Below are 26,714 nucleotides of genomic sequence, written 5' to 3'. Positions count from 1 at the left end.
AAATCGATGCTCTATTAAGGCTCTCCTTGATGTGAAGTCACTGATTCAACCAATTCCCCATGTAGTCTTGCCAAGCTTAAAAAAATTGTTTTATTTTAATTTTATTAGTTTGATATTTTGTTATAGTTATTTAAAAAAAATAAATTATAGAGATAAATGAGAAAACATATAAATTAAATATTATAATAAATTATTATGATTGAAATATTTATTTTTATAAATTATCTAAATTATATATAGAATTTTAATCATAATTTATCTGAAATTTATATACAAATTTAATTATTATTATAAGAATTAATGAAAAGTAAAATTTAAACGCAAGTACACATGTAGGATTATTTTATTTTTACGCCGTAAGGCGTTCCCCTCTGAAACCAACTCTCCTCTGAGGTTACGTGTCCATTTGTGAGCCCTTGATTTAATGGTTAGATGCCGTAAGGCGTTCTGAAACCAACTCTCCTCTGAGGTTACGTGTCCATTTGTGAGCCCTTGATTTAATGGTTAGACGATTAAAATGGTTTGAGCCGTCGGATTGATTCCACCGAAACGTTATCAACTGCTTCCTTTACTCGCCTGCTTATATTTAAAGTAACTCCAGGTATGCTTATATTTAAAGCCATTTTGTTAAATACTAAAACAACATTGAGTTTTGAACCAAAGATAAGATAAGAAAGGCTTCACATCCCTTCATACCTACCCTGAATGCCATCAACCACCAGAGGTATAAATATAAATTCTAATTTTACTCACCTTCCATGCCATATTAATTCCTTTTGTAAAATCCATTGATGAAATCTGTTGCATACAGACTGTATCCTGCTATCCTGGTCGCTGAGAGTATACGTAGACATTTCATGGGGCCTGCACACTTCCTTGCCAGACAATCCTGCCCGTTGGGCTGACCTGTACTCCGATGGGATCATGAAAGGATGTGCAAACTCATTCACTTAGCCAAATTTTTTATCAATGTAACTATAGTCCTGCACCCCTGCTAGACCTATTATAATGCCCATAGATACACTCAATTCCAGATCTAGATTAGGAAAGTCCTATAGTAAGCTTGCCGAACAATCGTGCCTCGATTTGTTCTGCTGAATAGTCATATACTTCATCTCATTACTTGGCATAACACCCTCGAGACCCTCTCCATAAAACCTCTCTCTAACTTGATTGTAAATGTGGCAATCGTCAGGATGAAGTGCCAATAGTGAAGCATGGACCACTCTCATAGTCTTGTCCTTGAGTGTGGACTCAGGGACCTAGTGTGTGATGTCGTCCTCTACTGTATACTTCTCATCCTGTAGGTGTCCATCCCTCAACTCAGAGGCAAACTTGTTTTCTGAATGTTCCATCTCAACTAGAATACCCATTCTCTGCATGTTGCTGATCTCCTAGATAAAATACTGATAATAATGTTATCCATGCTCCCCATAAATCGGATGGTGCACCCCACCACTCCGTCAAAAGATCTATCTGATCCTGCTACCCATGATATCCTCCTTCGACTGAATCTGAGAAATTGCATCTACATCAAATGGACCCTTGACTCACTATCAAGCTCTGTTGTATGACGACGTGATCCACCTGGCTCCCATTTTCTTATTCGGGAGTTTCCCATCCCAAATATGTGATGGTCCTTGTTGCACTATGCCTTTGGCTAGAAGTGTCTCCTAGGAAACATCAACTTAGTGGGATACCGACTCATAATCTCCCTCCATCCCAACTGAAATGGACTTCTAAGTTCTGAAATAGCAATTATCCATAACCCCCCATGGAATGTGCCTTCCATCATCTTTAGTTATCAACAACCCCTGACAAAGACCTTGTGTATAAATTCCAACAAAAGGAAAATTTCCACCATACTGATGCTGCGCTACTTTGACTTCAAATGGAATGCTAATAGATTGAAGCTCTATCTCATGATCCGATTTTCCTGTAAAAGAAACCAGACGTAGTTGGATCCTTCCTCGTACCAACTCACCTCCCGACTATGCAAATCTGGATTCATGGTACTGCAAGCCTTGTTTGTGTACTACTGAAGAGGGATGCTTTGTAGCTTCTGAGTAGGCTTCTTTTGTTGCCTCATTAGAAACTCTTCACTATTTCCCAACATGGGTAAGATTTGCAGCTGGCCTAGCACATCTAACTCCAAGGGACTTAAGCCCATTTCCCTACTGTGATATGATGACCTTGAGCATCTTGTTCTCTCCATTTCTAGAAGGCCTTATTTAAGATGTTCAATCTCTTTTTGAGTATGTTCTTGGCGACTGCCATTGGAAAGTCCTGTAGAAGAGATCAGTGAAGTGATACAATTGTCCTCATAGGTTGTGGCTGCCATATAAGATTGACTTTCCGCACAAGGTTCATCCATCTCCTCTGGCTTGAACCTTACCAACTCCTCATCAAGTAAGGGTTTAGCTTCCTTTCATGTTGTTTGACAACATTCTGTACCAAGTTAGAAGCAATTGTAGAAGTAACCTGCTTCTGTTTCTGGACAACCAATTATAAAGATATGATGGGTCGGAAAATCACATCACTTTCATCACACTTATCAATAATTGTACCCATGATGATTCTCATGTGATCATTAATGGATTTGCCATGGTATTTACTGATAGCATCGAGGAAATAATGAAACAACTGTAGAACAAGATCATGAAAATCATAGTCAAGAAGATGACCTTACCTCTGCCATTGATTTTAGAATCTAGGCTTTTTTGCCTACATGACCTTACCGTTGCCATTAATTTTAGAATCTAGGCTCTCTTGCCAAAAGAGGGGCTGTCAATTTGATGTAGCCCTTGGAAGCTTCCCACAATCAGCTGAAATATTCCTGCATTATATTTCCCTTACAAGGGGTTTTAGGAACTGTAACCCTTAAAACTTCACTCGGACAATGTGCAACAAGGAGCCTTATCTTACAAGGGGTTTTAGGAACTATAACCCTTAAAACTTCACTCGGACAATGTGCAACAAGGAGCCTTATCTTTCTATCTTTATGCCTCAATAGCCTATACTCACCCAAGTTAATCATTGTTGGAACCATAATTGCTAGAGTCAACTGAGAAGGTGGTTGTCCTGCCATTTGTAATTTCCTTGTCACCTCCTCCAATGAACTAAGGACATCTTTGGATGCAATCAACTGTCCAAGTTGATCTCTTGCTCTAAAAAGCTGCTGTAAAAAAACCCATCTTCCATAATAACTCAAATTTTGTCCACTAGCTTTAACCTTAGAGCCAAGAAAAATGTCGAATCGGAGCTCAGGACTGTCTTTGCTGGAACTACTCAGCGAACTCTACCACATATCCAATTCAATCCCGACATTTTATGTAATGATGACATAATGAAGCCTCGCCTTCCTCCAAAGAAGTGAATGCCAGAACTAAAAATGGAACAAAAAATCGCTTGTTACTGGTTTTCAATACGGCACCTACCGTTGGTAACAGATTAGGGAACCACACAATAACTTCTAGAAAATTTGTCCCTCCAAAGCGGATATGGGATTAACAAACCAATGAGTTCACCATCCAAGCTAGTGAGCCAATAATCCAAGCTACATAAATATGTTGAAACTGAGGCTTGAGTATATCGATCGGAACAGAAAATGATCCATGCAAATACAGACACTATATTTAGAACAACCAGATAACAAACAGCTTGATTTGCTTCATAAATCCCTAAGGGCATTTTAAAATAGGCTTCTATTAGCGAAGTGCCCAGCAATAATAGTTATTCGAAACCCGACTTTGATCTCTAGCAATTTTGAAGTCGGACACAAACCAAATATTGATCATGTGTTATTCCTCGGTCATTATTATATTAGTTGAATTGACTATCTTTCTATGAACTAAATACTCTAAGCCATTCTAAAACTTTGTTCTATGCCCCAAAAATTAGAATGGCACCATCTTTTCTTAAAATTCGATAAAAACCTCTTCATTATTCACTTTTCTTCAGAATATGCTTCATATTCTTCAGCATCCCATCAGACCAGACTTCACATAGAGGATCACCATATTTTTTAGGGTACTACTTTCAGACAGAGGCACCACAACACCTTGTTTCTGCCTTAGCAAACCCTAATTAACTCGCAAACTCTATAATCAGCCCTTCACTCTTGGAATTTGGCCCTTGGCAACCCGGTAGCTCCACGGGTAAAGGATTGGGCTAAAACAATTTCGCCCACTAGGGTGAACTCCAAACATCAAATCTCTTTGCTCCTTGTAGGCTTGAACCAACATCTCTTCTAGAGAAATTCAACAATTCTAATTTAATAATCCTATCGGCCTCTCTTTGTACCTTTTGAGACAATTGCTAGTTCTAGATGGGACATATAACTCCAATGTGCTTTGTCCTCGTTACAGAGAACACAAAAATATTATTGCAGGGTATAACAACTATACCACTAGCACTACAAATCATTTCTGCTCAAAAAGGGGGATTTAAATCATGCAACAACTTAAGAGGGGCAGGGTCCAGCTTAAGAGGGGCAGGGTCCAGTTTCAAAAAGAGCCTTACAATTGGACTAATCAAAATAAAATCTCATTCGCTTCATAGGCGTAGAGTAAATATGTACCAATGAGGTAACGTGCAAGTGGACAATTAAATCATATTCAGCAAAAGACCAGCCCTCGGCATACAATGCAATTGAAAGTCTTGTGTTATGAGCTCCGAACAAGATCACAAATGATATATTATTCACCAAATTTTAATCTTCCACAAAGAGATAGATTGATCCTCTCTGATTTGTCAAACAAATAAAAAAATACCAAAATTATGCATAGAATCATCTTTGAACTGTAAACACTACAGTATATAGTAACATGGGAAAGTGATGAAGCACTCAATACCATACAAAAATAAAATTCCTTAATAGAAGAAAACACCACTGAAAATTGTGAAAAGCTGCCAAATGAACTTTGCCAATCTTTTAGATTTACAGAAACAAAGTCAAAAAACCTCTTCAAAGCTAAGTGCTTACTACGAGCCACATCCAATAGAAAAGGTTTTATGGGGCCTGATAAGATCAGAACTTGCCTGACCACGGTAAGATAAGCACCGTACCTACCTAATGTATAAAAGAAGACTGATAAGCTGGAGGAGGGGCAGGCAGTCTACTGCCAAAGTGATGGTTGTTGTAATTAGTAGAGGAATTGTAAGAATCGGAACCCAACAACGAAGGCCCCATGTTATCTGATGGATACATATATGGCCTTGAGAGCGAGACTGGAGTCCTATTTCCAACACCATAGCCTGCTCCATATAATCCTTGGTTTGATCTGTCATATGCATTTTGGCCCTGTAGGTTGTAGGATGTAACACCTGGAGCTGCACCAGAATATTGTACTCTATCCAAAGACCTATAAAAGCTTCTGTCTGCACCATTGGAAGAAGCATAAAGAGTCGGAGTTCTTTCATCTGCACTTAACGGAGGCATATATACACCAGCATTTCCTCCATTAGCACGAGGACACTTAGGTTGAGACTTAACAGCACCTGCAGACCTTTTTCTGTCAGCCTTAGCTTTCTCTAGCTGAGCTACACGCTTTTGAAGAGGATCTGGTGAGAACTGCGATTCAAGTTTGTGCTCCTCAATGCACTTTATAACAGCTCTGTAAGCAGAAAGCTCTTTTGTATTTACTTCATTCTGTAGCAGCAAATAAAAATATCGGTCAAAAAAGGAACTTCCAATATAACCAACAATACTAAGCCAAAATGATCATCACATAACAAGACATTTTGTATAATAGTAATACAATCGTACTTGTGCAACAGTAGAGTTATTCCCACTTTTTAAACTTGCCTAAGAAGCTTTCTTAGCATCTTTCAGATATTCCTTCAACAAAGGAACAGGTGCAAACTTCTCTGTCAGCCCAAATGCATGAGCAAAGTTGTCTGCCTCAATTTGTTTTCAACAAAGGAACAGGTGCAAACTTCTCTGTCAGCCCAAATGCATGAGCAAAGTTGACTGCCTCAATTTGTTTTCCACTATTGACCAGGGTTTCTACAACATCTGCATGAAATTGTCAAAAAAATTTCAGTTAATCTGAATATGTCACAAACATTTGAAATACCAAAAGACAGTTTACTGTGAAAGAAAAAACAATACAGACAACTTCAACGGATTTGTCAATAAAGATAACAGCTATGCCAGCTTGAGCCCATTTTCGTAAGTAAACAGTTCCCCACTCAAGAAAGGCCTTATGACACTTTACCATAGCTAATCATCTTCAGGTGCCTTTATTAATATCAACAAAATAACTTACATACAACTTTCTACATCATAAAAAGATGTCTACCTAGTAGAGGCCACTCAGTATCTGCCTTGCATATGAAATGTTGAGATCTAAAGAAAAGACTACCAACCCCGTCAACTTAGAAACCCGTTCACTGGACTAAACAAAAAATGATGGGAAGGTTTATTACAGCCAGGATTACCAAAATTTATCTTCAACTCAATCAGCCACAACCAAGTATACTGATAAAATCCCCCAGTCCCTCAAAAAAACCAAGCTAGCCATGAATGCCAGAAAAACCACTGAGGCTAACATTACAGAACACCAGCCAACCAACCTGGCATTTTTGATTGAAGTCCAAGGGAACGACAGAGTTCAGGTGTCTGCCTGCACCGTGCAAATGCAAGAACAAGCTTGCATAAGTCATCTTTATCAAACTCTGATGCAATTCCAAAAGTAGCTAGAAGTTGCAAGAAGGCCTGGGCCTCCAACGAATTGCCATTGGCAACATCTCCTTCAAGGTTTATCTTCGACTTCCATTCATGTGCAATACTTTTGGCTTGCTCCTTTGTATTTAAGGGCAGAACTGGATGTTCAACACCCAAAATAGGATCTGCCAAAACAGGTACAAGAGATTCCAGTAATAATGTACAGGCCTGGCGTAGAGCCGGGAGCCCAGACTCTTTCTTGTCACTTGACTTTTGTTCAAGAGAATAAAACCCCTCCAAGGACTCCAACACTAACCGTGGTGGGTCAGTTGCAGAGTTTAATGCAGAGGGAACCTAATTGCAAAGCCCTATTTCCAATTGCAAAAGTCATTAAGAATGGGAAGAAAGGATTTAGGGATTATAATATCTGAAATTTTTATTTTTAAAGTATTATAAAATGAGTTTAGATATTTATATAACAATAATAAGTGGAAATCAGAAAAAGAAAAAGAAAAGAAAAGAAATTGATTGGAGATAAACTTTTTATAATTTTGTAAATGTTATTGAGTTCCAATGCTCAAACAAAATATTTATAAAAGGTAATTCACTGGTCTATGGATGAAGCAAGCATTTGGAGGCTAATTCGTGAAGTCTAACAATAAAAGAGGTGAAATTAGAATGAGTAATGATAAGACAGACATCCTTGTATAGAAATTGCAATGAGGTTCTTCTTAAAGGTGACTTAATTGTATCACATTGATTTTGACATGACAACATCAGCAAAATGATATAAAAGTCGTTGCAACTAGTACATCTGTGTTTGGTGCATTAATGACTATATGAGATTGAAGGAATCTGGCGCATTCTCGATCAGAACTATTGCTTGATTGACAACAACATGAGTCTTGTGTTGTACAACAATTGTATAATTGGTGCATTAATCACTGTATGGGATTGAAGGAATCTGGTCGCATTCTCAATTAGAACTATTGACAACAGCATGGGCCTTGTGTTGTACAACAATTGTATAATTTGATTGTGAAGGATTTAAGGAGAAGTAATGTTGTTTTTTCTGATCCTAGCAAGGATTAGCAAATATACTATTTATTGGTCCCTGTGGTATACATTGTTTGGACCTTGTTTTCTCCCTTAATTGTAAGTGCATAAAAATATTAGATTCATAGGACAGGGTACCATTAATCATGTGATCCAATGATCTTGGACGTTTTTTATTGAATCCTTCAAAACTTATTTCCATTTGATCTTCCAAAATGTGAAGATAGTTTTATTGGTTGGAACAATGCTACAACTTACAAGTTATAATAACAGAGATTTTGTTCTGCATAATACTTTCCACTTTGCAATCTTTTTGTGGATATGGTTAAGCAATATTCTCTTCGAGTAAAGAATAAATTATTGTGTGTAGAGTCATTGGGTTTACTATAGTAATGATCGTAACATTTTGTAGTCTTTTGTTTGTTGTTATGTGGTTTAGTGGTTGAGACAGTGCATTACCATGTTAATGACCCAAAGTCAAACTTAGAGATCAGAGCCCTCAATTATAAGTTGGTTGAATTTTATGAGATTTATATGCAATATTGATTCAATAATTAAAAAAAATATAGACTTAAGCACCCTAAATAAACTTCAATTTATACATCTTTAGAATCTCATTTATGCTACATATCTGCATCTTATGTACATTTTCCCATTCCCATGTCGGAATTGTTCCTCAATTTATGCCTTACGGCGTTTCCTTTGCAACATTTGGTGCAAATGCTAGTATATGAAATTTGAATCTTTTCCAAGACTTTAACACTTCACTCTCATTAATTGTAACAAGTCACTACTAAATATAACTTAATATTATTAGAGTGGTTATCTCTTAATTACGATATGGAAGTGTGTTCTTTAACACATATTAGCAACCACACTTAATAAAATGGTTTTTTAATTTAAACAATAATTTTATACCAATTTTTTAATATAAATGGTGTATAAAATAAATTATAATCATAATATTTTTAAAATTTGGCTACTTGAATTTATTTAAAATAAGTAAAAAATATCATTATAATTTTTAATTAAATTAAATTTTTATAAATATTATATTAAAAAGAATTCTAACTTTTATGTTTAAAAAAAAAAAAAAAACCAAACTGAAATTTAATTTTTAATCGTTAAATATCAATTAATTGTTAAATATTAATTAATTGATATTTGTATTTTTGTCCAATATAATAGTTAATTAAAATATTTTAAATTAATATAAATAATTTAATTTCATATTTTATTTTTTAAATAATAAATATTGTTGTTTTTAACATTAGCAAATTTAATTTAAATAAATTTTACAATAAATTAAATAATATATTATTAATTTTCGCAAATGAATTTTGATAAATTCTACAATAAATTAAATAATATAGTTTAGTTTAATTGCTTTAAAAGTTCCTCTCTATCTATGTATACTTTTTCGTTCATATGTATGGATGAGGTTTGTCGAAAAAATATATAGATTTTCTATATAAATCTATACAAATAATAGGTTAAAATGAACAAATATAGTATTAAAATTTATGAAAAAAGTATCTTTAAACAGAGTTTTATTATCTTTATAATGCAATCGTCATTACCTTACTATTTAAATTGTAATTTTTATAGCTATAAAGTTGTATGTCTTCTATTATTTTTTACTCTAATTAAAATATATTTAAACTAAGCAAGAGTAGCTTCATTATAGCCCTTGTTCAAATGTGAGAGTTGATTCATACCTTTCCAAGTTCAATAATTAAACTAAATGGCAGAGAATGCTATTCCCTAGCTATGTGGCCTTGCTACCTTATTTTCTTATCAAATTGTCAAACTCATCTCAAAGCTTTAAACTCTCAACTAATTTTCCCACTTTTGAAATAACTTTTTTTTATATTTAGCTCTAGTTATTTTGGACTCTCACAAACAATCCGTTATTCTGGACTTCCTAAACATTTTGTACTCTATCAAATTAAGGAAATATTAACTCATAAAAAAATAGTGTATATCCTTCTTATTTCTACCTTGTTTCAATCTCATTCCATAGAAATATATCGAAAATATAGGTCATTGGAAAGAAGCAAAAGTTAATTCATGATATATTACAAAAGCAAGTTATACTTGTAAAAACAAATTTCAAATAAATTATACTTAAAAAAAATCTTATGTATACATATAATTTGGGAGTATTTGAAATGGATAGGTTTTATATTTTGAGATTATTTATGGGGCTTATTTAGGATCACTATAACAAAATTTTTTTTATTGCAGAGGTTAATTTAGAAAAGGAATAAATAATGTTTGAGGATTCAATTCTTATTATAAATTGGATGCAAGATAGTTTCAAGCTGATAATACTAGTTGATATTTATAAATTGGATGTAAGATAGTTTCAAGTTCATAATACTAGTTTATATTTAGTCGGTAAGTTTTTGAAAAATATTTTAAAGTATTTTTAAGAAGTATTTTTTAAGCATATCTATAAAGAGTTAAATGTTTAACATGATACACTTTTTAAAAATGGTTTATAATTGATGTAAAATCAAATCATTGAAGATGAATACCAAGAAGAGTTTTTAATTTCTTTTGGACGTATTAATGCTTTCGAGTATTAATTTTGTTTGGGGATAGATTTCAATGTAAGTTTTTGATAAATTTTGATTTGATTACTTAATAAGTGTTTTGATGAAATTTAATGTAAATATTTGGACATGCCAATTTCAAATTTATCTTTCTCATAAATAATAAATAGAACTATACATCACAAACTTTGATAATTACACATCATACACCATATAAAACATAATTCTCTCTCTCTCTCTCTCTCTCTCTCTCTCTCTCTCTGACAATGCACATATAAGGAGCCACCCTCCTCAACTGAAGACGAACACTAGAAACTCGAATGACAAATGAAAGCTTCCTTCCAAATTGAAACCTGCATGGGAACTCATACATAACACCCCAGAAACTACGTGAACATGCTTGTGGTAGCCTATAGAGCATTCACAAACAATGTGGAACTCAAGAGTAGTACAATCAATCTGGAACTCAACTTGTAGGGGAATTTTGAAGGTTATTTTGGAAATATTTGGAAGATAGAAGTTGTATGATCATACGAGGTGGCTAGTTGAGGACAAATACACTATGATCAACATTTATTGCATGCATATCATTTGTCATTCATGGGAATTAAAAATCTTGTGGTGTTACTGGTCCTGGAAGTTTGATTCATGGAGCCTTTGAGGAATGTAGGAACTGTAATCACTCTCGGCTGGAAACTCTTCAGATAGAGAAATCTCTCAATGGAAAAGTTCACAACAGTCACTTCCTCTTCAAGTTTAGCCTAATCATCATTTTTATTTGGGATTTTTCTTCAATTTTATATTTCTTCATTAGATCATTGAACGCAAATTTCGATTTTATGGGTTTTGGGTTTTATATCCCTTCCTTGGGAATTGTAATTTTGAGGGGCTTGTTTTTCTCGATGTGGTGAACACTCGACCTTCCCCTGGTCCTCTTCTTTGCATTTCTCTGACATCCCTTATTTGTCTCTTCCTGTGCTTACCCTGCTTCATCCCTATCAATTTGCCTCTCTTGTTCTCTAGAATTATATGTTTGTGCCTCCCCCTTTATTTGTCTTCCTACACACCTCTCGTGGAGTTTTAATCCCTTCCTACTTGTTTGCATTTTTCTTTGATCCCCATCTCTGTCTTAAGCTTGTCACAATGGCTAGTCATCAGTGGTTTAATCCTCGAAAAAGCAGCAAAAGAGGGTGACCTAGTTTCTCCCCTTCTCCAGAGCATAATCCCTCTTCGACCCATTAAGCTTAGGACTAGATAGAATCTCAGGAAACAAAGGAGCGTTACAAGGACATAATTCCTACAATGGTTCAAAGAGAAACTACAATGATTTCCTAACCCACTCTTCTACATCTGAGTTGGATCAACATATTGTGGCATTCCCACCTAATGCTCATATCCATAAGACAAGAAAACACTAAACAAGGCATTAAATTTCATCCCTCAAGAGACCTAATAATATTATTTGAAATAAATAAAGTTTCCCATGAAGGCCCAGAATTAAGTAAACGCATGCACGATGGAAAATAATGAAATGCGGCAAAGTTAAACATGCATGGTTTAACATGGGTTTTATAGATTTCATGGAAATCAAACTCCAAATGACTATCTTTAAACATGAACATACAGACCATATACAAATGCACATGTTTCCATAACATAAAATACATTAATTTTCATATTTGTGAAAGAAAATAGAACATATATCTTTTAAGAATGACTGTAGAAGAAATTGGTTATGTATGAGCAATTTTCTGCAGTAATGTAGGAAACTAGTGTATATGCCACCCCAACTTGAGCTATAAGGCCACCAAGAGGAAGGAACCAAGATATAGACTTATTTCTCACTCAACCAAGCCCATTTGTTGTCATGGCTCAACTAATTCACTCGTTACAGAGTACGCATGGCATCTCATCCAACCATAAAATATCCATGGCACTCTCTTGAATTGTTGTACACAACATAATGAAGATATTCCCTTTCTCTTCTCAATATTTCCTCAACGATATGCTTCATTTTAAATGCTTTTCAGTATAGGTAGAAAAAATCCAAATTATTGGATACCTTCTAGGAATAGCCCAAAGGAAATGGAGTTGCATCTCAAGAGAACAGTGAGTAGAAATAGCATGGTAAGTGATAGCTTCCAAACTTTCCCAACCTCTATGCTCACTTACAACCATATACCTTTCATCCTAGGTCTACAATTCCTCTTTCTTTGTGTCAATTGGAAAATATCCAAATTTGTTCATGGTTAGCAATGGAGAACACAACATGATTTCTGTAGAGAAAAAACCAAGAATGATATAACGAATGGAAAATGAGAGAATTAAGTAAAATTATGACTAGTGCTCCTTCTAATAGAATAAAAAGTACTCTTATGTTTCCCCATAATGAATATACTCAAACTATTCTTTAATAACTACATGAGAAAACTTCCCCACTAATGTCTATCTACATATAATGATTGGACTTCTATGTCAATGTAATACTAAGATTTGAGACCATGTTCCTTAACATGGAACACTCAACTTTGAAAACTTGGATTTGTTTCTTCAAATGAACCAGAGTATCCATGACCAAAGGATCATGAGAAATACTATGATTTTCATGCTCATGAACTTTTGTGGGTGCTGAGAAAATTGAAGTTTCGCTATTTTTAATAAAATACTCATGTCTATGGAGAATTCTTTAAAGCCTTTATACTTTCCTATAGTCCATATTCAGGAGCTTTCTTTGTTTCACAATTAAAGTAATATTAAGAGGAACCCATATGTAGTGTATTTGGAACCCTTTATACATTATTGAGAGTATAGGGCACTTTCAAACCATGATCTCTTGATTCTTTGTAATCTGCGACAAAATTTATCTTTAAACTTATTTCTAATAAAAAATTCCTCTCAAAAGTTGATTGATCTCTTTGGCTAATGATCGTAATTAACCCATCAACTATTCATCGACCTTTTACTCAGACTGTTGACCATCTTCATGGATATATTGTCTATTGACTAAGCATTTGGGTCTACCATTTTCCAACTACATACACAATCAATTTTTTTCTACTGCACTGATGGATATCTCATTTGTCGATGGTGGTCAACTACATAAATGAGTCTACCATCCATCAACTACTTTTCACCTGCATAGATGAAATTTATTTTGTAGCTTAACTTATAAATTTTTTATGCCATGAATTACTAAGCCTATCAGGCTCCAATTCCATTCAACGTCATCTTAACTACTTTTAGTATATTATGGGTGCATCACCAGATTGAATTCCTCCATTATGGTACCCTTATACCATAATTGGGTCTCTCATAAATATCGTATGCATACTACCATGTTTTGCATCAATTAACGTGCTCAGAATTCCATCACAAATATGCATAATCACACGGGACACAAAAATAGTATGTATACACAAGAAGAAATACACCATTAAGAGTTTAAACACATAATAGGAACACTTATTGTCTAGCTACAAACCTCAAACATCCCACCCAGCCATATACCTCACTTCTCTAAATCCTTAGCAACAAGTCGCCCCTTAGTTGGGTCTATAAATCCATAAGTAAAAATGCTCACCTAGAGCCAACTACGGTCATACAATCAATATCAACAAATACTACACCTAGGCACCAACTCTAGGATCCTCCCTAACTATAGTCCTTCATCACCCAGCTTACACGACCCAAGGTAACGATTTAGGAAACATGTATTAACTTTGTTCCCTCACCTTTCCCTCTCATGGAATCCTAGCCCCTCATATCTCATGTTTTACTTGGTCCACAAAAATAGTGTATTTTACTAACATGGGTGTGATTACATATTACATCCCTGGGCTCATTTTTCTTTTAGCACATAGACTCTCCAACCTTAATCATATATGCACTCATGCCTCAAAACATATAAACATACGCATCCAAGCCCTAAAACACATATATGTACATGGGCATGCAAGCCCCACACATCCTAGCTCACCAACCTAATAAAATATGTATAATTACATATAAGGGGCCATCTTGGGGTTGTTGCATTCCCTTCCCTTTTGTTTATTCATTGTCCTTAAAGCATCATATATACATCTACAGTCAAAAATCTTCATCCTTGATCTATGTTTCTTTTTAGGTACTCACTTCATGCCTTTGTTCTTTAGTTGTTCCTAATCATGAATCCATAAAACATATAATTTATAGCCATTATCACATAATATTTACGTTATTCTCAAGAATTTTGAACTCCAAAATGTAATCATTATTCAAAAATAATTTTACATTCACAAATCAATACTTATTTGTCACAGTTTCATTGTACTTTTCCCAATTGTCGTAGGATAGAATTGAGCCTATGACACACCCTCATGTTTCTATTCATATTCCATATTCACCCTCTAGGATTAGGCATCCCCTTATATACAATACAATCCTTTAGTTGATCCATAATTTGTTAAGGTGTTCTTTAGTTCCTCTCCCTTTCCATACTCACCCAATAGGTCTAGGCATCCCATTATTTGCATTGAAATACTTTAGAAGATTGATCATTTTTCAAGGTGTTCCCCATGCAAGGACAGTGTTAAATTATTACCAAACTTCCACTAGTAATCATTATTCATCATTCCATGGAAACCATAGGGCCTAGTGTCATCATTGCATCTTTCTTCTTATGCTTCCTTTCTTACAACCATGTTTATTTCTCATTATTCTATCCTCCAAACAAAGTTGTCTTGTAGTTATTCTACACTAGCTGCTTTAACCTACAACTCCTTTGTTTTCGTTATCTAATATCTCCAAAAATGTACTCATATAGATGGGTTAGTAACCAATTCATAATTTCATCTATTATCATAATCATTTTTATAAAAATGTGTTATACACATGCATTCAATAATTCCTACAAGCATATTCATTTATATTAGCATGCATGTGTGCATACTCACTCGTTGCACATTTTATACTTAGTCATGTATAGATATTCAATGCAGCCTTGTAATAGTTTTCAAAATACCACATTCAAGGTATGATTTTCACCATGATGAATTTTGAAGGTCTAGCTAGCACTCTAACACATCATCCACACCCTTCCCTACTATTTGCTTAATTATTTGGATGCTTAACCCAAACACAACACCAAGGAATATCATCTATTGGTGCTCTTCAGTGTTGGAAAATTGTGGACCAGAATATCAATTAAAAGTAGGGAAACCATTTCATATATGTGTACTGTTATATCCCTTCCATTTCCATCTTCATTTGTTCCATCACACATAGCCAACTATGGTATCATTCAACTCTATAGTATTATTATATATCCCAACTTTCCTTGGTTACTACTCATATCTAGCCTAATATTACATGTCGTTGATTTCACATGAATGCATTCAAGTACCAACATATTATATGTATATGTAGGACCCTCTAAGGCTTATCACACCAAGTGGGTATATCATTCCCATAAATTCATTCCAAGAATTTAGAGACATCACTTCATATGTTAACATTAGCTAAGTAAATATTACCTAAATTGCCTTCATCATTCATGCATCATAACCACATCAATTATACATGTCTCGTTGATTTTAATTATTTGGTCGCTACCAAACTAGTTGCCTCTTGTAGAAGTTCGTAGGCTTCCTTAATCAACCTTATGCTCAACCTTTACCATGCCCATTTTCCTTCATATAAGTGGTCGTCATACATAACAGCATCTTCACATTGCATCCATGTAATAGCTTTCTTTTCCTAAGAAAAAATTCCATTATTAGTCACTTGCTATCATAATGGCAATTTTACTCCATGCATAACAATATAATAACCCTTGTTTACAACATGTTCCCTACATTTTCAACAAAACATAAGCTCTAGTACATATTTATATACACTAAGAATTCATTCGCAATATGCTCATGGGTGCATATACATTCTATTAGCTTGAACTCTTTATAATTTTCCTGGTGTCCATATCATAATGGTTGTTATAGCAATTGAATTATTCTCATTTAACATTTCCACCTTTATTTGTTATTATTGGTTGACCTTGTATTCTCCTAAATCCTTGCAACCAATGCACTACTTTTAATCGCTTGTGCCTTGTAGTTTCCTTTGTCTGAACACCTCCATCCATGCCTCACTTATCCATTTTTATTTTCAACCACTATGCTTACTAGTGCTACCACCTTACAATTGTATCCTTTATGTCGAAAACCTTATCTTCATTTTATTATGTCTAAACTTTTTATCCTTGTAATATACTCATAAAATAATATTATATCAAATATTTCCATCCATATCATTCTTGGCCATCATACATTCGCATCTCATATATCAGGTTGATTTCAAACTCACATCAATCATTTCTATGGCTAATGGAGACTCTAGTTTGACTTCCTTCGATAATATTTTAACATATGGTATTGTTGCATATATGTCTTTTTTTTTCTTTTTTCTTTTTTTTTTCTTGGCCTCCTAGAGATTACCTTGGAGAATTTAACTCTCTTTACATCCCCTTGTACCCTTATTTGATTCCTTTTACGTTTTAGATGGTGTCATTTTACATTCCATCTCTTTTGCAAGCAATACCAAGCATAAAAGCATCTTCTTCTTCTTGTGTCCTTTTAAGATTTCCTTTCTAGAATCATTATATTTATTGTGCTCTCTTTGATTTGACATCCCATTCTCTATTTCGACTACACTTAGCACCCTTGAAATGTATTCAACACACCTTACATCCATCAAAAATTCATACTTTTGATGGTCATCCTTCTTTAAGTGTTGTGATATACTCTAGTTGTCTTTAGACTTAATTAGTGATCCAGATGGATATTGGTGGGTGGCCTATTCGACTTGGACCCCCAACACTATTTCGTTACAATTTCCTAATTTCTAGCATAGATACTATTTTTGGCATCTTTTCGGGTCCAAAATTTTCAAACTTGTTTTGAGGTCCAAAAGGACGTTTTCTGGGAAAATGGAGAGACCAAAAAAAAGCCAAATTTGTTTCAAAGATTATTTTTTCCTCCTTGTAGAGATCTTTGAAATAAGATATTATCATAGCCAAACGGAGATCATATACCAAAGTTACGACCCCGGGAGGTTGGCAGTCTAACTCACCCCAACGGGGCCCAAAAATTGTTGTCGCTTCATCTCCTACGAATATGTTTTTGGATGTTTATGGTTTTCCCTTGTTTCTAAATAATAAAAATGCCTTCGAGCCTCATTGTAACATAGTTCAAAAGGCATGTAGCCATCAAATCTCTTCTCAGAGATAAGCTACCATCACTCGAGCTAGTTTGTTCCATTTTGCACATAAATAATTTTTAGTACTTGTTATTAATTAATTAATGAAGTTATGTTATTTCATTGTATCTTTTTGTTCTATTTAAATCTATATTTCATTCCATTCCTTCATAAATTTGGATAAGTGGTATCAGAGTTGTTTTCTCTCTCTGTTTTTCTATGCATGTCCCCAATGAGGTCCGGGTATAAGGAGTTGGGACTTGAACTGGTTGAGCCCTTACAAGATCGTTCGCACCAACACTGAAAACCTCCCATGGTGGGAGAAAAGAAAGATGGGGGAGCAGGAGATCCTATCAAACTGCTACTCAGAGAATCCCTCAAGCGGAAAAGGAATGACATGATGGACAACTTTTCCCAGATCCTTTGGCGGATGCCAACAGGCGACGCATCTTCATCTAGCAGTCACTTCAGAGGCCCCACCACCATCAAGGAATAAGTTAACTTTGATATCCCTTTATTCGAAGGTCAGATATATGCAAATGTTGTAGATAAATGGTTAAGTCTATTGGAAGGTTATTTTTCAATCCATAGTTTCTCCAATAGGGAAAATATTACTTTTGCACTAGTGGGACAATTATTGTGAGAAAAGGGTCAAGGAACCCTCTCTATTTATAGTCGCACCCTCCTAGAAATCTGTTGGATACATTGTCAAGGAACAGTATTACCCTGTGGGGAGATATGACGATAAATACATACAATGGACCACACCACATTAGCAAAGATATAAATATGTGCATAAGATCACAAATATTTTTAATACTTTGTGCACAAAGTTGGGTATCAAATACTCTGAGTGATATCTGGTGCTCAAGTACCCCAGTTTGCTCCAAAAATACATTAAGAAAGAAATGGAGTTCATGGACATCTCCTATCTTGGTGCAATACACTGATATGCTACCAAGATTGAACAAAAATTTAAACAAAAGTGTGACTTTGGATCTACGAATCCAAAACACGACAAGAGCACCCCCAAATCGCAGAACAAAGGATAGATCCGAGGTGGAATAACCTAGAACAACCCATAGAAGCCACAAGAAAAGAATGGCACCATGAAGATGAAGAAGGACATCAGAAAGCGGTGTGAGTTCCACAAGAGCCCCACCCACAACACAAATGAGTCTTGTGCCAAGCAGTCATTGGTGGTCGAGCTAAAAGCTTCAAAGTTTGATGCATGTTCTGATTCTGAGCTAGAAATTGGAAAGGGGAAGCAAATTATTGGCATATAACCCAGTGTCATTATTTCCACCGTCAAGTTATAGAACAATGAGCTCGAATATATAGAGGAGGGGGAGCATATCTTCCACTCATAGATGTGGGTGAAGGGTTCTCCATTGCATTTCATTGTCAACAGTGGGAGCCAAAAGAACCTCATCTCAGTAGAGGTCGTTAAGCAGTTGGAATTGTTGACCACACCACACCCACAACCATATACCACTAAGTGGCTGCACCAAGGATGGTATCTCGGTGTCAGCCAACAGTGTCACCTTCCCTACAGCATCAAGCCCTTCACTGACAAGGTACTATGTGATGTTTCTCCTCTTGAGGTTTGTGATGTTTTATTAGGCCAACCATATTTGTGGAAGCATCATATTATGTATGAGTCTAGGCCTTGTAGTTTTATTATTACTTTGGGTAGGAAAATATATAGGATATCGTAGCTAGCCTCGCTTATCGCCATCTCTTTGATCTTTGTTAAGCAATACAATAAGATCATCTCCCAAACCAGGAAATTCCTTTTCTTTCTTATTCATTCTCAAATTAAGGGGAAGCTTGTGGCCACATCCATGGCACCTAAAAAGGGTCATTCTGCGCAGCAAAAGAAATTTGATAAGGTCATGGAAGAATACAAGGACATCTTCTCCTCACCCACATGAGTACCCTTGCACTGTCAGGTCAAGAACTCGATCGATCTAATTAGCGGAGCTCCTCTATCCAATTTGCCATTATATCACCACTCTCTTCATTAGAGAAATTTCAAGGTATAAAATGGGCCTCAAAACAAAAATGTACAACTAAAGTAAACTTTATAAGAACCAATAGGATTCAATATGATGATGTCAATCATGGGGGATGATTCACCATTTTTGGAGTAAAAAAGTAAAAATATTAAAAAAAAAAAAAACTCGTATTTTCAACTTATCTCCCTACGTTTTTACCAAAATATCTAGCGGGAGCACTTGTGCATGCATAATTTAATTCTTCATCCAAGGAGTACCCATGTTGCATAATTTTGATGGACCCTGCTATACGAAAAATGAGAATACATGAAAAACGTTTTTCCATGTATTTCTTATTCTTCGTGTAGCAAGGTCCATTGAATGTATGCAACATGGGTACTCCTTAGATGAAGACTTAAATTATACATCCAACGAGTTATCCCACTTGAAATTTGAGTAAAAGTGTATGGAGATAAGTTGAAAATACGAGTTGAAAAAGTAGTTTTTTCTTTTTTCCCTCTAAAATTTGATAATGTAATCTAATCTTATTTTATTATTTCCATTATTATTTTATATTATTCCTTAGAAGGCCCATTTTATAGCTCAAAATTTCTCTAATGTTGGAAAATGAGGAAATCAAGCAAAAAATCCAGGAGTTGCTACAGAAAGGGCACATATGACCAAGCTCCTCACCTTGTGGGATCCTAATTGTACTTGTACAGAAGAAGGATGGGACCTAGAGACTCCGCATTGATTATCGGGCACCGAATAAAATCATTGATAAGAACAGCGGCTCGATCCCATGGATTGATGACCTTCTTGACCATCTCAAGGGTGCCAAGTACTTCACCAAGATTGATTTGAAGTCTGGTTATCACCAAGTTCCAGTAGTTCCCACAAATATATGGAAGACTACCTTCAAATCCAAGGAGGGCCTTTTTGAGTGGTTTGTCATGCCCTTTGGATTGACAAATGCCCCTCCAATTTTTATGAGGTTGATGGATGAAATCTTACGGCCTTTCACGAACTCGTTCATGGTTGTATATTTGGATGACATATTCATCTTCAACAAGAGTTGGGCAAAGACTTTGCAACATATTCAGAAAGTCCTCCAAACCCTACGGTAGCATAAGCTATGTCCCAACATGGAGAAGTGCTCATTTGGCATGGACCAGGTCCAATATTTTGGCTACATAACTGATGAGCAAGGCATACATGTGGATCCAGCCAAGATCCAAGTCATTCGGGATAGGCCAGCCCCGACGACTATGACAGAGCTTCACAACTTCTTGGGCCTTGCTACTTTTTATTAGATATTCGTGTTGGGGTTCTCTCATATTACTTGGCCCTTGAGTCAAGTTATCAAGGGCATAGAAAAAGTGATTTTTTTGGTCTGAGGCATAGTAGAAGGCATTTTTTGATCTAAGAAACTTTCTTTGCTTTGCACTAGTCCTCATCTTACCACCTACAACAACCATTTGAGATTGAGACAGATGCCTCAAATTATGCTATTGGTACAGTCCTCACTCAGCAATGGAACCAAGTGGCCTATCATAGTGAGAAACTCTTGGATACTATTCATAGGTACCCCACCTATGACAAGGAGATGCACTCTATCATGCAGGCCTACCAGAAATAGAAGCATTATAATCTAGGGAAGGAGATGATCATTCACATAGATCACCAACCTCTTCAATTTATGAAAACATAGGGGAAGTTGAAAAACGGTCACCATTAGAAATGGTCCACATACGTGCAACAATTCCATATGAACATAAAGTACAAGAAGGGAAGCACCAATCATGTTGTAGACTACCTCAGTCGACCCTTGAATAGGAACTGAGTACAATTCTCAACTCTTGTAGGAACAAGACCTCTGGATGGCCACCCTTATATGAAAGTGACTATAAGTGAACAAGACGTTGATGGATGGAAATCTAATTCAAGACTTCCACCTTCATGATGGACTGATGTGTTACTTGGGACATATTTGTGTTCCTTCAAGCAAGCATTCCAAGCTGATTTGTGAGGTGAATTACAGTAGAGTAACAAGACACTTCGATATTGAGAAGATAGTGGTAGTACTACAGAAATATTTTTATTGGCCAAAACTCTGACAGGATGTTGGAAATAATATTAAGTCTTGCAATGTTTGTGCAATTTCCAAGTCAACCATTAAGAAGCAATGCATTTACAATCCTCCGCCTACTCCTAGTCGACCTTGGGAATCGATCTCCATGGACTATATGTTTAGCCTCCCTTCAACCAAGCATGGTAATGATTGTGTATTTGTGGTCATCGATACATTTTATAAGATGGTTATATTGATGGCTTGCAAGAAGAGAATAATAATTGAACAGTCACTCCCTCTTATATATAATAATGAATAACCTGAATGAATAATATGATTTGATTTGAGGAGTTACCTCCTGGCCTAACATGGTATCAGAGCCAGCTCCATTTTTGGCTTCCCTCTCTACCCTTATAACTCCCTCCTGCCTATGGTCTACCTATTTTGTAGAACTGACACCTCTGCCATGCTCGTGATGCCTGAACCCACCTTCCATACACGATCATATGCATTTTCTATGTCCTGCCTGAACGTTGTTGGGTAAACGACTCGTCTAGCAGGGGCTCGACGGGTCTCAATGCTCGACAGTGGAGTGGAAACCAAGACCTCATTTTGGTGATGGTGTCGCTCGGACATGGTGTATGATGCATGGTGTAAGTCGTAGTGTTGAGAATGGTGCGCAGAGGAATGGTATCGGAGTGGTGCAGCGGAATGGTATTGAATTCCAATTTTTTATGTTGTATGGCTCAATGGTATAGTGTTTGAATAGTGTATGCAGTCCTCCCAGTTTTAAATCCGTTGCATAACAGTCGACTGTGTAATATCACTTGTGTAATACCTCTCCTCCACCGATACTACCACTCCAAACCTACGCTAGCCGTTGTCTAAAACAACCATATGTTATACCACCTCCATATGCAACAGTTGCCACTGTCCAAAACCTCCAATCCACGCTAACCTATATAAAAATATTGCGCCTCACAGTTGGCTCTTAACAATACCGCGCTCTCCTTAACGCATTCGCTGCAACCAGAGGTTGTAACAGCTGTGGGATACAATATCGCGCTCCCCATACATACGCTGCCATAATCCACCATACAATACCGCACTCCTAGTGACAGCTACGGGATACAATACCGTGCTCCCCATACTGCTGTCTCATGTGATTTTAATAGGGAACAGTCCCACCATACATTGACCTCTGTGTGTTTTAATACACCTCTCCCACTCTCGTTTTAATACACTACTTATTAGAAAATTATATATTATGGAGCAATGGAACACATAAAATATTGCAGAAATATAAACACAGAAAACGCACAAAACAAGAGAGACACAGATATACGTGGTTCACCTAGTTTGGGCTACGTCCACCCCGAACAGCCAGTCCTTCCTTTCTATTATCCAGCAAAATGAAGAGACACAACCTACAGCAAATCCGTTGTAATATCCTCTATTTTCTCTCACAGTCTCACCTCTCTATTTCCCGCTCACCGAATACACATCTATCACACAGCCTCAAATACAATGCCCTCATACAAAGAGAGGGGTTTCCTTCTAGGGCAAAAAACCCTAAACTAAACATAAGTTCTACCGTCATATCATCCGCCTAATGAACGGCCCAGATTGACTAGAAATTACTATACTTTTACAAGGCAATTTTACAGTTGTTTTTAGCTTCGGGGGCGCTACCCGCAAAACCCCCCGCCAGGGGGGGGCTCCCAAAGGTCATAGCTGCCCCCCCCCCCCCGGATCCCCCTTGCAACGAATATTTTACGGGCGGCGTTGCCACCCCCATTTCAAACTGGGGTCCAATGTGGTGATACCTTTGAATATAGAAGATAATCAGGCTCCACACCCAACAATCTCCCACTTGCAGACTGATTGTAGCAACTCCACCGCTGCTCCATTTGCTGGACAATGACTCCTCTTTGGACCTGGTTGTTTCTCATCTTCATCGTCATCCTTGAAGACCAATTGAAACTGAGCATATTCTCAGTTTCTCCCTGGTTACAACTTTTGTTAGCATATCTGCAGGATTCTGGCTAGTGTGTATCTTTTCCAACTTCAACTCTCCATCTTCCAACACTGATCGTATGAAATGGTACTTGAGTTGTATGTGTTTAGTCCTGGAATGAAATGTTGAGTTATTTGCAAGATGAATGGCACTTTGGCTATCACTGTATAACGTGCCCATATCATGCTCCTTACCTAATTCACCCATAAACCTTTGTAACCAAATCATTTCTTTACTAGCCTCTGTAGCAGCAACATACTCTGCTTCTGTTGTTGAAAGTGCAACAACACTTTGGATTTTTGAAACCCAACTGACAGTTGTTCCTCCAACAGTAAATACATATCCTGTAGTGCTCCTCCTGTTATCTCTGTCACCTGCCATATCTGCATCAACATATCCTTGTAGGGATATGTTTGAACCACCAAAGCATAATGCTTGATTTGTGGTACCTTTCAAATATCTGAGAATCCATTTCACTGCCATCCAATGTTCCTTTCCTAGATTGTTCATGTACCTACTTACAACTCCCACTGCATGTGCAATATCAAGCCTTGTGCAGACCATTGCATACATTAAGCTTCCAACTGCTGATGCATATGGAACTTTAGACATATAATCCATGTCTTCTTGGGTCTTTGGGCACATTTCCTTGCTAAGTTTGAAATGGCTAGCAAAAGGTGTACTAACTGGTTTTGCATTGTGCATGTTAAATCTTTTCAACACCTTTTGTATGTACTCATTCTGAGACAATGTTAATTTACGATTTTTCCTGTCTCTAGTTATTCTCATACCAAGGATTTGTTTTGCAACTCCCAAATCCTTCATTGCAAATGAATTTGCCAATTTTCTTTTGAGCACATTTATTTCCTACATGTTAGATCCTGCAACAAGCATATCATCTACATACAATAACAATAATATATAGCTGCCATCATTTTGCTTTTTCAAATAAACACAATGATCAGAGTGACATCTAGTATAACCTTGTTCAGACATAAACTTGTCAAGTTTTAGATACCACTGCCTTGGAGCCTGTTTTAAGCCATACAAGCTCTTCTTCAACCTGAACACTAGTTTCTCCTTCCCTTTCACCTCATATCCTTGTGGCTGCTGCATATATATCTCTTCCTCCAAATCTCCATGGAGAAAGGTTGTCTTTACATCTAACTGCTCAAGATGCAAATCTTCAGCTGCTACAAGACTTAAAATAGTTCTAATTGAAGTCATTTTAACAACAAGAGAAAATATTTCATCAAAATCAATACCTTTCTTCTGTGCAAACCCCTTCACCACAAGTCTAGCTTTATACCTCTGTTTTCCTCCATCTTCTTCCTTCAGCCTGTAAACCCACTTATTCTTCAATGTAGTTTTTCCTACAGGAAACTTGACTAAATCCCAAGTCTGGTTATGCATTAAGGAGTCCATCTCTTCTTCCATGGCTACCTCCCACTTCTTCTTGCTTTCAACCTGCATTGCTTCTTCATAACATTCGGGTTCACCGGAATCAGTCAACAATAAATAATATAATGAAGGAGAGTATCGTTCAGGAGGTCTACTTATCCTGGTAGATCTTCTAACACCACTTTCAGGTGTTTGGGGTGCCTGTTGTTGTTGTGGTGGTTTCTGTTGTTGTGGTTGTTGATTATTATTATTTTCAGGCACCTTTACTTTTTAAGTGATTTCATCAAGAACTGCATATTCCTTGTTTTCCTTTTCCTGTTTCTTTTCCTGCAACTGATTCTTATACAAGACCTTTTCAATGAATATTACATATCTGCTCCTAATGATTTTTTGATTTTCGTAATCATATAAGCGATAACCAAAATCATTAACACCATATCCAATAAAGGTACATTTCTTTGACTTTGCCTCAAGCTTTGTTCTATTTTCTTTATCAATATGGACAAAGGCCTCACAACCAAAAGGCTTTAAAATAGAGTAGTTTACCTTTTTACCTGTCCATGCTTCCTCTGGAACACCACCATCCAAGGAACTTGAAGGCCCTCCGTTTATTAGATAAACAACAGTATCTACTACATCTGCCCAAAACTGTAAAGGCAATCCTACATGCAATCTCATGCACCTTGCACGCTCCATGATTGTTCTGTTCATCCTTTCCGACACACCATTTTCTTATGGTGTTCTTGGAACTGTCTTCTCTCTGCGAATTCCATGCTCTGAACAGTACCTATCAAACTCTTTGCTGCAATATTCACCTCCATTGTCTGATCTAAGACACTTCAATTTCTTTCCTGTCTCAATCTCAACCAAAGCTTTCCATTTCTTGGAAGTATCAAATACATCAAATTTATTCTTAATACAATAAATCCAAGTTTTTCTAGTTGCATCATCAATAAAAGTAACATAATAACGAGAGCCACCGAGAGATGATACCTGAGTAGGCCCCCATACATCTGTATGCACAAGCTCTAATTTTTCATTCTTCTTTTCTTTCCCAACTCTGAGAAATCTGACTCTCTTCTGTTTTCCATAAATGCAATTCTCACAGAAGTCCAAATCAACATTCTTCAAACCCGGCAACAAATTCCTTGAGTGAAGAATCTTCATCCCCTTTTCACTCATGTGTCTGAGCCTATGATGCCATAATGCTGCATCTGCTCCTTTGGAAGTTAAAGCATTAACAGAGTTAGAAATACCATTGCATAAATACACTGTACCAACCTTTTCACCTTTTGCTATTACCAAGGCTCCTTTGGTGACCTTCCAAGCTTTATCTGTGAAAGTTGTCACACAACCTTCACCGCCTAACTGCCTTGTTGAAATCAGATTTTTCTTTAGATCTGGAACATGCCTTAACTCCTTTAATAGCCATTGGTTTCCATTCTGCTGTTTTACAAGAACCTTACCCATTCCAACGATTTTACAGGGTTTATCATCACCCAGACGAACTTGTCCAAAATCTCCTTGAACATAGTCATGAAAGTATTTCTTATCAGGTGTGGCATGGAATGAAGCCCCTGAATCTACCACCCAGGAATCAGTAATATTTTCGAAAGAAAGAATCAAAGCATCTTGTAACACCTCACCTGTCACATTTGCTTCATGATTGTTTTCTTGTTGTGCATCTCCTTCTTTTCCCTTCCGAGATCTACAGTCTTTC

At 36.4% G+C, this 26,714-nt stretch overlaps 1 pseudogene; it reads right to left on the bottom strand.

Moving 5' to 3' along the window:
• Window positions 1-5,071: 5,071 nt before the first annotated feature.
• LOC149165872 (FRIGIDA-like protein 3) overlaps window positions 5,072-26,714 on the bottom strand; it is a 62,367-nt pseudogene continuing 40,724 nt past the window's right edge.

Source organism: Pinus tabuliformis, chromosome 5_1, assembly GCF_031772625.1.
Source record: "Pinus tabuliformis cultivar Carrire ecotype Pingquan chromosome 5_1, CPIR1, whole genome shotgun sequence".
Lineage (NCBI taxonomy): Eukaryota > Viridiplantae > Streptophyta > Pinopsida > Pinales > Pinaceae > Pinus > Pinus tabuliformis.
This window is presented reverse-complemented; position numbering and strand designations above follow the sequence as displayed.